The 12834-nt window shown below is 41.8% G+C and overlaps 1 long non-coding RNA gene across 2 annotated transcripts; it reads right to left on the reverse strand.

Annotated features, from left to right (window-relative positions):
* Nucleotides 1–2179: 2179 nt before the first annotated feature.
* LOC125306838 lies at nucleotides 2180–4534 on the reverse strand. 2 transcript variants are annotated; one of them, XR_007195609.1, is made up of 3 exons: nucleotides 4463–4534; nucleotides 3025–3223; nucleotides 2180–2209 (listed from the first exon to the last, which is right to left on the reverse strand). It is a non-coding gene; the product is annotated as an uncharacterized LOC125306838 (long non-coding RNA). The 2 variants fall into 2 exon arrangements; XR_007195608.1 differs by having other exon boundaries at nucleotides 2205–2252.
* Nucleotides 4535–12834: the final 8300 nt, after the last annotated feature.

Below are 12834 nucleotides of genomic sequence, written 5' to 3' on the forward strand. Positions count from 1 at the left end.
GTGGACATCATCTTGGCAAGTTTATCTTTGTTTCATCAGACTACAAGGCATGGTTCCTGTAATCCATGTCATCAGGAGACAAGTAAAAGATACATTTTATTGGATTAGATTGGTCAATGTATTTGATGGTACCCTGATAAGGAGCCCCAAGACAACTGTCCCTTGCCTACAGTCAAGTACCAGCATCAGGGTCCGGAGCAGCATGGGTCTACCAACTCTGGGGTGCAGCAGCTCATTGAGGGAAAAAATGAATCCCAAACAGACCGTGATTACCTTTCTTTGGTCATTGCACGGCATTGTTTCCCAATACAATGATGCCTCCATCACACCTCTAAGCTGCGGGTGAAGCTGATGGACTGGCCAAATATGTCTTCAGACCTAAAGTCAACCGAGCACCTGTCGAGCAGAAGATGGAGAAACATAAGGTGCTCTAACATCCACTTAGTCATCAATGTGGGGATGACGGTTGAGTCCATTAACAACCTAAGCAGCTCGGGTGAATTACATGCCCAATAGGTCTATGGCAGTGTCACACAAAATCCTTTGGCCACAGTTTGTACAAGTTCGCTGTAGGGTGCTAACACTTATGTTGCCAGCTGTTCAGATGTTGATGGCAGTGTGTTAAAGTGTCATTGTCCCACACAAATACAATATCAGTAAAAATGGGAGAGATGTACTTGCTTTGTGAGAAGCTTTATATGTGAACATATGCAGCTCTAGTTTGACAGATTGACTGCCTAAATGGGTCAAACAACCCATTCAGAAATTATGCATTTCTAATAAAATAACTATTATTCTTAACTAAGCTATTTCTCTGCAGCTAGAGAAGCTGAGTGCCCTTGGATTTAAGCCACTGCTCCTTCTGTCCAAAGAAGGCAAAAAATCACAGGCTCTCACCCCACGGTGCATTCTGAATACAGAGGCCTCTGCCAAGCTGGTCAAGATTACCATTTTTTTTTTGGATGATTTGCTCTGGTAAGACACCTTGTTTAATATATTATTAAAAACAATTCATATGGGGTTAGTAAAGTATATACCCACATCCTAGATTTTTTTTCTCAAATCTACCACAACATTAAACTTTTAAAGGGGTGGTTCAGGATTTTGGACATAGGACCTCATTTCCAAGTAAGCAAGTGTGATATTTATCAGTGGAGACCGTTTTCAACACGTTTCATCCAGTCCTTCTAATTGCAGAGTTCGCAGGTGCTAGGCTAGCGCAAGTCAACGGTATGTGCTAGCCTGCCACTAAAAACAGTCTTACCCACTCCAAAGTACACCCAAGGCAAATAAATTATAACATGAGACTATCGATGTAAATGTCTGTATTGATAGTTTTATTTCTAACATTATTCTATCCTTGCATTTCAACAATCGCATTACATTTTGAGGGACTAGTGTCTTAGCAACGGCGGAATTATACTTGCTCCAGTTAGTAGTACTGCGCCAAAAAGTAAACAGTAAAGCGCACTCCAATGGGGATACCTAGTAGTAGCCTTGGTAATATCAGTCCACCGCTGAGATGCAAAATGACTACTACCAACTTCAGGGAACAAAGTATAACTATTGCAACGCGATGCGAGGGTACATGTAGTTGTATTTCTTACACTATTCTATCAACACAGACATTTACATCGATTGTCTGGAATTTGCCTCGAGTGTCCTTTGGAGTAGGTAAGACTGTTTTTAGTGGCAGGCTAGCACATACCGTTGACTTGCGCTAGCCTAGCACCTGCGAACTCTGCAATTAGAACGACTGGATGAAACGTGTTGAAAACGGTCTCCACTGATAAATATCACACTTGCTTACTTGGAAATGAGGTCCTATGTCCAAAATCCTGAACCACCCCTTTAAGATAAGTTATGGCAAATAAGCCGTCTTGCCTTATTCCATCATTAACCTGGTGATGTTTAACTTGCAAAGAACAGACTCAATTTCATCCAATACAAGAAATGGCATACAAAAAATACTCTTTGTTGACATGTCTTCATTGTCTGCTTGACTTTCCCATTTATTTTATTACTGCATTTATGGTTCAGCCACATGGTAAACTTTTTGTCTATCCCACAGGATGGAAGAATCAGGCAGAGGGCCAGGAGGAGGAGGCCTCTGCTGCGGTGGAGGAGGAGAAGGCCTCTGCTGCGGTGGAGGAGGAGGAGATCCAGGAGGAGGAGGCCTCTGCTGCGGTGGTGGAGGAGGAGGCCTCTGCTGCAGTGGTGGAGGGGGAGGGAAGCCAGGGGGGATGGTAACCCTTTTTTTGGAGGACATAACAGAGCAAGGTAACTCTTTCAGCTATCATAATCTCAAACTTGGTTGTATGACTTGCTCTAGACCTACAAGTATAAATTGCTGAATAATAATAATAAATAACAGCTTTGTTTTATATAACGCCTTTCGAGATACCCAAGGATGCTTTACAAGGAGGGTTACGGGGGGGTAGGCGAATGGATAAGATGGATAAGATGATTTTTGAAACACAACCTATGTATGTGGATGGAGAGGTAGGCTGTTCCAGAGAGTGGAGGCAGCTACACAGAAGGCTGTGTCCCCTACTTTGGTATAGGGTACGGCAAGCCTATCCTTGCTAGAGGACTTCAGGGACCTTGACTTGGGAGGGGGGTATGGGACTTTTGAGAGGTACTGGGGAGCAAGTGCATGGAGGGATTTATAAGTAAAGAGCATAATTTTGTATGTGCTGTGTAACTTGACTGGGAGCCAGTTAAGCTACTTGAGCGTAGGGGTAAAGTGATGCCACCGTTTTGTATGTGTTAGAGCCCTGTCAGCTGAGGTCTGAACACACTGTACTCTGCCCAGGGCCTTGCTGCACAGACCATACAGGCGACCATTGCAGTAGTCCCAGCGGGAGGTGGTGAATGCATGGAATGGTGTCTGATTCACTTATTTAGAGAGAGATGGCTAGGGTCTTGAGATGTTTTTGAGGTGGAAGAAGGCAAATTTGGCAATTCTTTTGATGAGCACTGGAATGATAGTTTGGAATCTAGGGTGACACCTAGATTGCGTACCTCTGGGAATGGCATGATGATACAGCCATCCACATCAAGGTGAAGACCTGCAAAGATCTTTCTGATCTTTCCATATGATGATGGGGCCGTTGGTGGAGGCTATGCAAAGGTCATTGAAGATTGTGGCGGTAGTGGGGTAGCGTAACGGTTGGGCGCCAGGTGGATTTATCCACCACCACTCAGAAAGAGTGAAGATAAACTAAAGTTAAGAAATAATAACTAAATGGCTTTATAAAGCACCACAAAACATTAAATGATTTTAACTCCAACTAAAAGAAATGCAAACAGGTGTGTTCAAAAATGGAATATATTGTTCAGGACACACATGAACACCACACAAGCAAACAAATCACCACAACAGCAGTAGCAGTCCATTCAGCCTATTTTTAGGTCAGGCCACTAGGAGGCGGTAGGCGGTAGCCTCGACAAAAATGCAAAAAGGCAAGACGCAAAAAGGTCCAAAAACGAGAGGGAAAAGTATCTTCGGTCAAAAAAGACCTCTTCGGCCTAAGGCCACAATAAATTCAAACAGTATGTATCAGGTTAAACAAATTATGCTGCTATTACAAGCTACTCAAGTGCAGCACAAACAAGACCTTTTATTTAGGCTATAACTAATTGGCTACTATAACATAGCCGACTGCTTCAAAGCTCCCAGTGTGGATAAACCAATAAACAAAATAACATTAAATAGCAAAATCACTTAACAAAAAGAAGAGCTCTCCAAAACTAGAGCACAAACGTGATTGCTTTCAGTTTACAGTTTAGATTAGATTACAATAAAGGCAGGCCGGCGCCGGAGGAAAGGAAAATGTAGAAATAAAAATATCCCCAAAAGACAAAATAATAATCCCCAGGAAAACCCCTAAGGAAACCCTCCCCAGTAGCCTATGTAATCTATATTCAACTTAAAGTCGCGCCGCTCACGACTAAACAACAAGAGCGCTTTTAAAGAGCACAGGACAACACAGAGAAGTGGGCCAGCTGCTACAACCTCGCTACTGTCGCGTGTCTCCTGCAAACAATGGTAAAACAGTTCTAATGCAAGGAGATCACGGAGCGAATGGAGTGCACACCAAAGGACCAAACAACTCGCACAAAACTACTAGCTTACCCACGTTGCGTGACTCCTGCAAACAATGACAGTTACAGCGCAAGGAGATCACGGAACGAATGGGGCAAGACAGGCCGACAGGCCAGGAACAACAACTTTGCTGCCGTGATCGCTTGCTGAACAATGATAAAACAGTTCGTTATTGCAAAGTGATCACGGAGCTCGGTTTGGACTAGACCAAACACGCACAAAACTCTGAACAACTCGGTGGAGTTATCAACCTGCCGAACAATGGAAAGACAGTTCCTTGAGGCTAGGCAATACTCACGGAGCGTCCGAGACAAGGACCAAACCAGGCCGCTCTCACAAGGCAAAACACTCTACCTGTCGTCACGTTCAGCCTACGCGGGGAAACACCAGGGAACCAAACACGCAGCAGACGAAACACCGGTAGAGGGAAACGAGAGGCGGAGACAGCGCTACCTGGGCTGTTATTTATAGACGCTGACCATCTTCCGTATGTAGCTGCCATGTTTTCATTATATTACTTTATTATAGGGGGTCAGGTTTGATCGCCACAAGATTTAGATGAGGGCAGTCTCGGTGCTGTGGTAGGCTCTGAAACGATTGAAGAGGGTTCAAAGACATCATGGAGGGTCATGTGGTACAGCCACTGCTTTTTCCATAATTTTAATAAGGAAAGGTAGATTGGAGATAGGGCGGTGGTTATTCATGTTCTTGTTGTTTTTTTATACATCAACACATTTAAAGTGTGGGTGTCACCACAGCTGTCTTGGAGCTGGTGCACACCACCCCTAAGCCAGATAGGTGTTGATCATAGTTGCCCTTGTAGGCCATAGTGTATGTATACATCACTTGGTCCCTTGTCTGCAAATTTCCACACTGGTATACAACATTTTGGGGTCTACTTTGATTCTCCCTTAACTTTTAACAATCAAGTTAGCAGTGTGGTGAAAGGCAGCTTCTTTCATCTTGAACAAAATTGAAACCCCTTTTATCCCATAAGGACCTGGACACAGTCATTCATGTTTTTTCTCATCTAGGCTGGATTACTGTAACTCCCTATATTTTGGCCTGTCCCACTGGCAGACAGACTACGAACAGGTACTAGAAAGCGTGAGCACATCACTCTTGTGTTGTCTCAATTGCACTGGTACACTGTGAAGTTCTGAATTGACTGTGGTGCTAAAAAGTCTAGCACCACAGCATATCTGTGACCTCCTACCACCCCACTCTCTGCCCAGGTCAGTTAGATCTTCCACCCAGCAACTCCTTGCTCTCTTTCTGGTCTCGAAACCAAAGGTGACCGAGCCTTCTCTATTGCTGCTCCCCAACTTTGGAATGACCTAAATATAAATTAGAGACCCATCTTTTTTCCCTAGCTTTAAATATACCCTAATCCCCTCCCTTCTCACCCACCACCCCCTTTTTTCTTGTATTATTATTATTTTCTTCTTATTTTTTGTATTTATAATTTGTAATTATTGCTGTTATTATTATTGTTGTTGTTATCATAGCCTATTGGAATTTTCTATTAGAGCACTTTGGGTCTACACAGCTGCGTTAAATGTGCGATATAAATAAAATTGACTTGACATGCCTTTACCAGGGCAGTATGCATTCGGTCCAGTTTGCTACTGGAGGTCTTGGCTTTTGACACAAACTCTATGACCTGGTTGACATTCAGGTGGGAGAAAAAGGAGAGTCAGCACTGCGGTGGGCTGGCAGCAGGGGTTAAAATGGCCTTGTTCTGGCATGCAGTGATAGAGCTGCAGTCCTCCTGGTGTAATGCAGGTGGAGATGGAGTGCCTGTCTAGTGCAGCTGCTGGTGGATGGTGTCCACTTTTGGCTGAGAAAAGCTGCAGAGCCAAGGCCAGCATCAGCAGGGCAGAGGAGGTGGTTGATAGTTGAGAAGAGACACTTGTGGTTATTCTGTTGTTTATTGTTGTATGTAGTTGTATGTTGTTGCCCTGGAAAGAACCTTTTTGTAGCCCCTTACAGGTTTTCATGATGGACAACACCAGTTTCTTTACAACCTTTCAAGCCAAGAGCCAGCACAATTATCTTTACTTATCCTGATGTAATGATGATTTTATGCTGCTTAGACGAGATTCTAAGATAAGACTTTTTTATTGTTTTAAATACTCAGTGACTTCAGGAACTAAAAGAAAATTTAAAGAGGGACGTTCAAAGAGGGACGTAACAAAGAAAAAAAATGCAGAAAAGTAAGTAGCATCCCCTAGGTGTGCCTGTGTTTGAAAGAACACTTCCATGTCTTTGTCATTAAGCATTAATAATACTGTCTCTTTTGCTTGTTTGTTTTACTGATTTTTTTTTTATTGTGTCCAGCTTGCCAGTACCACCTTAAAAATCCGTACCCTTTTAACCCTTTCGTGCCCATGCCGAACATTCCATTTTTGGTGCTGGATGACGTCCTTACACAAAAAACCTTATTTCTTGAGTATAATACATAAAAGAAAAACATGTACCTTACCAGTAATACAGGAAGTAAGTATACTGTATATGTATTGAAGATCAATTCTGAATAGAGACATAGAATACATTTGATTCAACAGATACAACTTCCTTATATAAATTAGTGTAATATGAAAATGATATACATCTATAAAATGTATTATTTATGAAAAGCTAGGAATACAATCAACTTCAACATCACTCAAAAATCAATGTGTCTAAACATTTGAAAGTGGATTACATAGAACAAGCCTGTTGAGAATAAACACATATACACACAAACCTCACACACACACACACACACACACACAGAGGAGGATAGGGAAAGGTGGGGTGGGGAACCTGAAGGTTAAACACAGAAGACCTGACTCATAACGAAACGCATCCCCTTCTGTAGAATGCCAAATCTGACAGCAATTTTGTTTACCAAAAAAGCAGTCACCTACCGCTAAACTCCAGGCCATACAAGCTACTTTAGTGTTATTATGTATTGTTTTTATAACAAAGCCAACAATTTTTCTTTGGCTCCTGCTGTACAGGAATATGTACTTGATGAAAAGACGACAGAGTAGTAGTTGGAGCAGCTGAAGGCGAGGCTTAAATTTTGACGGAAATGCCTGCCAGCTGTTGTGATAGATTTTCGCCAAAGTCTTTCTGGCTGTAGCTACCAAACCTAGGTTCAACACCAGATTCTGCATTGCCAAACTTGAAATAATAAGAAACTACTGAAACAGCAATGTCAATGGAGAAAAAGTGTACACAATATGTATTTCTCATTTGATCAACGCTCCCTGATCCCTTCAGATACTTGGTTCCCCAGTAGCAATGGATATTAGGGAGGGAAGTGAAGTCCCATGTCAATGATCAATCCCAGAAAACTGTGAAACTCTTCTGGGGTCTCTTCGTCCCATGCCCCACGTCCCACAACCTCCCACCCGTTCCGGTTGGTAAAACCACATATGCCTGGGACAACAACATAAAAATCAACATAACAAGTCTATTTCAGTGTTTTAGTGGCAGTCTACACCACCCTACGCACGCCACCTAAATCTATACCTTCTTCCTCCATCCTCACATGGTCTTCAACATTGTGAGCGCAAGCTCATCAGCAGTCAGCTACCTCTTCAGGCCTGCAAGGAGGTCTGTGTAGGTCTTGTCATCCTCCATCTGAAACAACAGTAAAATCATACAAATGTAATACATTTATTAATTTAAAAAAATAAAATCACAAAACTACAGATGTGTGCGTGTGTGCACATACATACACAAGAACAGGTAGCCTAAACTATTGAAGCATTTTGAGTAACTCAAAAATATTTAGAAGTATGAAAAGTCATTTTATTACACATGGGTTTAGCTACCCTAAATCTGATTGCCTGGCTGGCATTAAGATAAAGACAGATTACATTTCACCTAGTAACTAACTGCTTAAATGCAATAATGACATTTCTGACATAATATGTGATCACATCATGTTTTCTATAAAACTACATATTGAGAAGAGTAGAATATCAAGTCATGCCATCTTAGAAAATGTTGAGACAAGCACTTCTGATGTTTGTCATTTAGAAGTTAGCAAGGTAAAACAGTTCACTACAAACTGCCTAGCGAGGTAACAACCCGAGGAGAGGCAATACGTTAATTAGCACTACATTTCTGACAGAATCCGTGATTTCACATCTTGTTTTCTACAACTACATATTGAGAGGAGTAAAAATATCGCTCAACTTATTTCATGTAAGAGAACGCAACTTAGAAACGCGGCGCCCATTGATTTATTCAGCTTTGGTATGCTATAGCAGCTACTGACTTGCCAATATAATGCTTACCTAACAAGCAAATTGGTACTAGAAAACAAACTTACTTACAGGTTATATACTAACAGGTTTTTAAATGAAATTGTCAAATGAAAATAACTGATATCAAAAGCAAACGAGAGTACTGCAAGCAGTTCAGAGTAATGCAGCTAGCTAAAGTTACATGACGATGCACTTAGCCCCCCTTATGCCATAATGTTGACGCTGATGAGAAAGCACATTACTGTCAAATAACATAATTTTATGACTACAAATTAAGATTAACCATAACTAGAAACGATGTAAAATATATATTACCTCAGTTTATCCAGCTGTGTGGTTTCCAGTTGAGGTAAACTCCAACGAAGTGCAGGTGGCATCTGGCGGTCCATGTTAAAATGTAAGACTGAAGTGAAAAGTTTTTTCCACGACTCATCTTCAAGTATCCAAAACATTTCGCGCCATAAACCCCTTAACCAATCATATCAAATTGAAGCTTATGTTGTCAGCATTACGGGGAAGATTTCAGAAATAAAATCAGTCATTGGACAGCTGAGATATTAGATGATTGGTCATCGTTAAAATTTTAACGAAATTAGAACGGTCGGGCTTGTAAGGGTTAAAAGTGTACTGAGGGAGAGATTGAGAAAGGTAAGGCATGCATGACATACTTCAACACTCCTCAGAAGTAGAGGTGATGTAGATTAATCTAGGCTAATGTTGAAATACACACCATTTCCAGAAATTAAGTTGTGAATTACTAATCTCATGTACAAAAATGAAATACATATTAAAATACAGATGTATGTACAGAAAATTGACGGTATTATCAAAGTCTATTGTATTGTGTTGTAGTGATTGTATCAAAGTGAACATGAAATCATTTCATGTTCTTTCCTCATAGGGCAAAAGGGAACGTCTCCTGGATTGGGAGCCTTGCCCAGAATGGTAGTTGTTGTACGACAAATTATCTAGCCACCACCCCCACCCCCATCACCCACCCAAACACACACTCTTATTGAGCAGGGGGTGAAGCTTTTGGTATAATAGGAAGCAATCAAAACCTGTCAATACTTTTCAAAAATGTTTTAACGGAAATGTGTCTTCTGTTTTCAGTGGCAAAGAATTTCCACCATCCTGGCAGCCCCTTTAACTGCCAACTTTCTTTGGGTCATTGTGCAATCACTACAGGCACTGGCTAAGTCTGGAACCTGCATATGTATGTTAATTCAAATTAGGGTCCATTAACCCTGTTTTGTGTCTATCCCAAGAAAACGACTGCCTTGCCAAAAGCAATCCACCATCCAGACAGTGTCATGTAAGACTGATTTGAATGAACATGTGGAGAGACAGACACTTGAGATTTATCACACAACACATTCTTTATCAACAAATATCGAGCTATATAAGGGTATTGAAAAGAAGATCAGGATGACAATGTCCGTCTTCACTACACCAGTGTTTCTCAAACTTTTTCAGACCAAGGACCACTTAACCAATAAAAAAAAACCTCACGGACCACTAGCTAAAAGAAAGAGTAAACCTACTTCAACAGTATATTACACAATAGGCCTCCTCACCTTCCTTTTTGTGTCAGAGGATTCATATGATTTAAACTGGTGTAGCTTACATAGGCATGTTGCAGAACTGTTTGGATTTACATACAAGTTGGTTCAACCTTGCAAGATATTATATTTTAACATGTCTGCTCGCGGACCACTTGGGATAGCTTGCGGACCACCAGTGGTCCTCGGACCACACTTTGAGAAACACTGCACTACACTAAGTGTTTGGAGCCCAAACCACCACTGAGTGACAGTCAAATCACTTCTTAGTTCTTGTTGTCTTTATTGCTCATTAAATCTTCAAATGACAGCAGCTCTGAATGAGTGTGTGTGTGGTTTCTGCAATACTAATGGACAAATAGCCTACAGAATGTAATGTCATGTACAGAACAAGGCAATTCTATCAACACTGCTTGGTTGAACAGTTAAATGTGCAGTTTGATACTACCATCTGTCCATTAGGCTGCACTCATGCAGTTAACCATAACTAGTGCTGGGCTAACACCAATGGCCATGAGCAACATGCATGATATACATTACATTACATTACATTACATTACATTACATTTGGCTGACGCTTTTTAACCAAAGCGACTAACAACATGGTAAACAGTAAGTTTTAGAACAATTCTCACAATTTTAGGACAGTTTAAAAAAAACATTAGAGTACAGTAAGAATAAGTGCGTCGGTGAGTGCTGTTTTTAACAGTTACTTGTCAGTTTAAAACGGCTGGTGAGTGCTAGGATCAGTAAGACTTGTTGTAAGTGTTGCTATGAGAGTAGATGTTCTCTAAAGAGCTGGGTCTTCAGGAGTTTTTTGAAAGTGGAAAAGGATGTCCCTGCCCTTGTAGGAACTGGCAGTGTGTTCCACCAACGAGGAACAACAGATGAGAAAAGTTTGGATTGGCTTGAGCGTGCGGTGGGTAGAGCTAGGCGTCGTTCGTCAGAGGAGCGCAGCGGTCTGGAGGTAGTGTAAGTCTGTATGAGGGCATTCAAGTAGGTGGGAGCAGAACTGGAGACTACTTTGTAGGCAAGCGTTAGAGACTTGAATTTGATGCGGGCCGCCATAGGTAGCCAGTGTAGCTGGATGAGCAGGGGTAGTGGAGCAATCCACAACACATGTCCTAAACATAACTTAATAGGTCATGATAAAACATATCTAGAGTTTAAAGTGCACTAGCATTTCTGCAAGCCCATGTTAGCTTATATATGCTCATACGACACATTTGATCTGTTAAGTGTGAATCACCTAGACTGGCCATGCTCATTTGCTTCCTGTGTCCATATTCACCATTATTATGACTGCCGCGCAGCGAAGCGGCGGTCATATAGGTTTAGTCAGATTTTTTTTTTTTTTTTTTCCGCATGCCCAAATTTCCGTCAATGATTCCCGGGACACTGAAAGACCGGGGTACACGAAACTTGGTGGGCATGTAACCCCACATGGATAGCATGGAACCATCGTTTTTCGTTTTGATCTGTAGCCAGATATTCACAGTTTTCTGTGAATATCTCGAAAACCGTAGGGTTTAGGAGGACCTTTTTTTTTTGTATGTTGATCTCAAGGGGCCATGTCAACCCATTCCATAACCACTCATTTCATGTATAGCGCCACCTAGTTAAACACAAAAAAGTAAAAATTTGGAAGTGTAGGATCATTATGACACCCTCTGTATGCACGCCAAGTTTTGTGGAATTCCGTTCATGGGGGGCCACACAATAAATTAATTTATGTTACTATACACCAACTGGCCTGTAGGTGGCCGGAGACAGTTTTCTGTGAATATCTCGAGAACCGTAGGGCCTAGGAGGTCCACCTTTTTTATATATGTTGGTCTTAAGGGGGCATGTCAACCCATCCCATTACCACTTATTTCATGTATAGTGCCACCTAGTTAAAAATTAAAAAGTAAAAAATTAGGTGTTTTCATCACAATATCTCTGGCTGACAAGGTCAAAACTGCACGAAATTAAAAGTGTAGGATCATTATGACACCCTCCGAATGCATGCCAAGTTTTGTGTACTTTCGTTCATGGGGGGCCTTACAATAAAATAATTTATGTGTACATTTAGTGACGTACACCAACAAGGATTCCCGGGACACTGAAAGACTGGGGTACACAAAACTTGGTGGGCATGTACCCCCACATGGATAGCATGGAACCGTCATTCTTTGTTTTTATCTGTAGCCCCCGCGCTGGACTGGACCCCCCAGGGTAGGGCAGACACAGTTCTCTGTGAATATCTTGAGAACTGTAGGGCCTAGGATGACCAATTTTTTCCGCATGTTTGCCTCCAGGGGTCATGTTAACCCATTCCATGTGCACACATGTGCATAAACAGATACACACGCACACACATACATTTACAGTAATCATACGTATGACACATACTCACACAGTAGACATATGTACGCATGCATGCACATGCACAAACACACATACGCAGGCAAACACACAAGCACGCACATACACACCCACACACACACCCACACACATAAACATAAATTTGTACACGCACACATGCACACAATTCAAGAATTTTTCCCGTCATCTACTCCCTGAATTTTTGGTCATTGATACCCGGGACACCGAACCACCGGGGTACATGGAATTTAGTGGGTATGTAGCCCCACTAGACTTTTACGGAAAAATTTCATTTCGTCCCCGGGGACCACCACCAACACCGCCCCCCACCCCCGTGCTGGGCCCCCTGAACCGCAAAAAAAAAAAAACAGTTTTTCCTAAATAACTATCTGAACCGTGGCACTGAGGATGAAGAATCTTTTATGGTATGTTGGTCTCAAGGGCCCACATCAACCTGGCTCATAATCACTCATTTGTGATTTGCACCCCCACCCCCCGGTAAAAAATGAAAATGCAATATTATTCTGCTTTA

This window comes from Alosa alosa, chromosome 14, assembly GCF_017589495.1.
Source record: "Alosa alosa isolate M-15738 ecotype Scorff River chromosome 14, AALO_Geno_1.1, whole genome shotgun sequence".
Lineage (NCBI taxonomy): Eukaryota > Metazoa > Chordata > Actinopteri > Clupeiformes > Clupeidae > Alosa > Alosa alosa.